The following is a 4111-nucleotide window of genomic DNA, read 5'->3' as shown; positions in this document are numbered from 1 at the left end:
ACATAACACCACTAGAGGAAAGACATAATACATCTCCTCAAAATATCAAACGAATACCAAATTCACATGATTACTTATAACAAGACTTCTCCCATGTCCTCGGGAACAAACATAACTACTCACAAAGCATATTCATGTTCATAATCAGAGGGGTATTGAATATCATTAAGGATCTGAACATATGATCTTCCTCCGAATAAACTAACTAGCATCAACTACAAGGAGTATTCAACACTACTAGCAACCCACAGGTACCAATCTGAGGTTTTGAGACAAAGATCAGACACAAGAGATGAACTAGGGTTTGAGAGGAGATGGTGGTGGTGAAGATGTTGATGGAGATTGACCCCTCTCGATGAGAGGATCATTGGTGATGACCATGGGTTCGATTTCCCCCTCCCGAAGGGAAGTTTCCACGGCAAAATAGCTCCGCCGGATCCCTAGATTGCTTCTGCCCAGGTTCCGCCTCGAGACGGTGACGCTTCATCCCGAAAGCTTCCTTCTTATTTTTTTTCTAGGTCAAAACCCTCCATATAGCAGAAGATGGGCACTGGAGACTTGACAGGGGGGCCACAAGCCCTAGGAGGCGCCCAGGGGGTAGGCGCACCCCCCAGGCTTGTGGCCTCCTGGTGGGTGCCCTCTGGTATTTTCTTCTCCCAATATTTTTTATATATTCCAAAATAATTCTCTGTAAATTTTCAGGACTTTTGGAGTTGTGCAGAATAGGTCTCTCAGATTTGCCCCTTTTCGGTCCAGAATTCCAACTGCCGGCATTCTCCCTCTTCATGTAAATCTTGTAAAATAAGAGAGAAAAGGCATAAGTATTGTACTATAATGTGTAATAACAGCCTGATGTCTACTATGCAACTTTATTCTTGTAGACACGTGTTGGGCCTCCAAGCACAGAGTTTTGTTGGACAACAGAAATTTTCCCTCAAGTGGATGACCTAAGGTTTATAAATCTGTGGTAGGCGTAGGATGAAGATGGTCTCTCTCAAAAAACCCTGCAACCAAATAATAAAAAGTCTCTTGTGTCCCCAACACACCAAATACACTGGTAATTTGTATAGGTGCACTAGTTCGGCGAAGAGATGGTGATACAAGTGTAATATGGATGGTAGAAATATATTTTTATAATCTGAATAATTAAAAACAGCAAGGTAGCAAATAGTAAACGGGCACAAAAACGGTATTGCATTGCTTGAAAATGAGGCCTAGGGTCCGTACTTTGCTAGTGCAATCTCTCAACAGTGCTAATATAATTGGCTCATATAACCACCCCTCAAAGTGCGATGAAGAATCACTCCAAAGTTCCTATCTAGCGGAGAACATAAGAAGAAATCGTTTGTAGGGTACGAAATCACCTTGAAGCTATTCTTTCCGATCGATCTATCCAAGAGTTCGTACTAAAATAACACCAAATAATTTCAGATTCATAATACTCAATCCAACACAAAGAACCTCAAAGAGTGCCCAAATATTTCTACTAGAGAAACAAAGACAAGAACGTGCATTAACCCTTATGCGTAGATTACCCCAATGTCACCTTGGGAATCCATGAGTTGAGTGCCAAAACACATATCAAGCGAATCAATATGATACCCCATTGTCACCACGAGTATTCATATGCAATACATATATCAAGTGCTCTCAAATCCATAAAAGTATTCAATCTGATAACAACGAAATCTCAAAGAGACAAACTCAATTCATCACAACAAGATAGAGAGGGGAAAACACCATATGATCCGACTATATTAACAAAGCCCGCGATACATCAAGATCGTGACATCTCAAGAACATGAGAGAGAGAGAGATTAAACATATAGCTACTGGTACAAACCCTCAGCCCTGAGGGTGGACTACTCCGTCCCCATCATGGTGGCCGTCGGGATGATGAAGATGGCCACCGGAGATGATTCCCCCCTCTGGCAGGGTGCCGAAACGGGGTCTAGATTGGTTTTCGGTGGCTATAGAGGCCTGTGGCGGCGGAACTTCTGATCTAGGTTTATTTCTGATGGTTTCTCTATTGATAGGATTTTTTGGCATCAGTTTCACATGAAGATGGGCCTCAAGGTGAGCACAACCCACCGGGGCACGGACAAGGGCCTAGGCATGCCCCGGTGTCTTGTGCCCTACTCCTTCACCTCCCGGTCCTTCCATGAAGCTTCGGGGGTCTCTTTTATTCCAAAAAATTGTCAAAAAGTTTCAGCTCATTTGGAGATCTTTCATTTCTACACAAAAAATAACACCACGGTAGTTCTACTGAAAACAGCATCAGTTCGGGTTAGTTCCATGCAAATCATACCAAAACCATATAAAATTGTTGTAAACATGGCATGAATACTTCATAAATTATAGATACATTGGAGACGTATCACAACCCATAATGCAATAAATATCAATATAAAATCTTCATAACAGAAATTCTTTATCATAAAACTTTTCATGTTAAAGTAGCAACCAATTCACATGTTAAGGTTCAAACAATGAATTCTCTAGAAACTCAACAACCTATATTCTTATTCACCAAACAATTGCAATTCAACTTATTCAACAGAGTCTAAGTAAGAGCTCCACATACTCAACCATCATATAGCCTTCTGTGATTGCTAACACTCACCGCATACACATGAGAAAAACGTTTCAACCAGACACATAGAAAGATAGGGGCCTATAATTTCACCTCCCAACATATTCACCTCAAGGGTGATTTCAACAATAATAAATCATCCTACCCACATCCAACTGGATATATGGGCCTAGATCTTTCCTCACCACATGATACTTGCCAAAAGACAAAAATAAAAAGGAATAGAGAGAAAATTTTGACTCTTGCATGAAAGTAAATACATAGAAGTAAAAGATAGGCCCTTCATAGAGGGAAGCAGAGGTTGCCATGCACTTATTTGTTTGTATGCTCAACCCCCTAGTGCAAAAGAACGTGATGTTATATTACCCCTTATGATAGCAACCTTTATTATGCAGTCTCTCACTTTTATTCTTTGCCATCACAAGTTCGTACAACGCTCAATTTTCTCTTACACTAAATGATCTAACACTTTTAGAAGAAATTTTTATTGCCTTATTGCACCAATGAAAACTTACTTGAAGAACTTGCTCAATCATTAGGTAGGTATGGTGGACACTTGAAAATAAGATTTTGGTTTAAGGGTTTTTGGATGCACAAGTAGTATCTCTACTTGCTGCAGAAATTTTGGCTAGCAAGAATGGGGGCAAGCACCACATGTTGAAGGATCTATGACAATATAACTTCTATGTGAATATTTACAATGATAAACCATTACATTGTCTTCCTTGTCCAACGTCAACAATTTTGGCATATAATATTTTGATGGGGGCTCACAATCACAAAAGATTTTCAAGATAGTGTATTTGCATGTGAAAGTTCTCTTCCTTATAATAATTATTCATGAATTGCTTGTATGACAAATATTGTGATTGTCAACCTTCAAAAGATTTCACTTTCTAAATCCAATGTGAAGCTACCACTAGACATGATATAATTTCAACTTCATGGTATTCAATTCATTCAACAATTTACTCATAGGATATAAGTGAAGCACAAGAGTAAATGACAAGCTACTCCAAAAAGATATAAGTGAATATCAAGCGAGTAGTTATGTAAATGGGTAGCTATTTGAGGACTCTCTCTTATTTAAAAGTTTCAGATCTAAGTATTTTACTAAAATAGCAAGCAAAACAAAACAAAATGACATTCCAACCATAGCACAACTCATGTGAAGAAGCAAAAACTTAGGCTCACACTACAAAAAAAAGACACATCCGTGACATTTTGGGCCAAACGAAAAAACTTTTTGTCATGCTTATGACACTTCTATGACGATAATTTTGACAAAACCCGGTATCATCATAGATGTGGTGGGGTACTACTTCTATGACAAAAAATCATGATAGAAAATGTGCTTTTCGTCCTGGGCGGGCCGGAGACGCAGCTGCATGACATTCTTTGGGCTGTCCATGATGGAGAAAACCGTGGTAGAAGTGAGGGCGAGGAAAATATCAGGAGAGTTCCCGGTTACGGTGGGTGGTCGGGGGCCGAGCGATGCGCGTTTCTATCATACATACG

At 39.7% G+C, this 4111-nt stretch overlaps 1 pseudogene; it reads right to left on the bottom strand.

Moving 5' to 3' along the window:
* Positions 1–281: 281 nt before the first annotated feature.
* LOC125548864 lies at positions 282–787 on the bottom strand (annotated as a pseudogene).
* Positions 788–4111: the final 3324 nt, after the last annotated feature.

Source organism: Triticum urartu, chromosome 3 (genome assembly GCF_003073215.2).
Source record: "Triticum urartu cultivar G1812 chromosome 3, Tu2.1, whole genome shotgun sequence".
NCBI lineage: Eukaryota > Viridiplantae > Streptophyta > Magnoliopsida > Poales > Poaceae > Triticum > Triticum urartu.
This window is presented reverse-complemented; position numbering and strand designations above follow the sequence as displayed.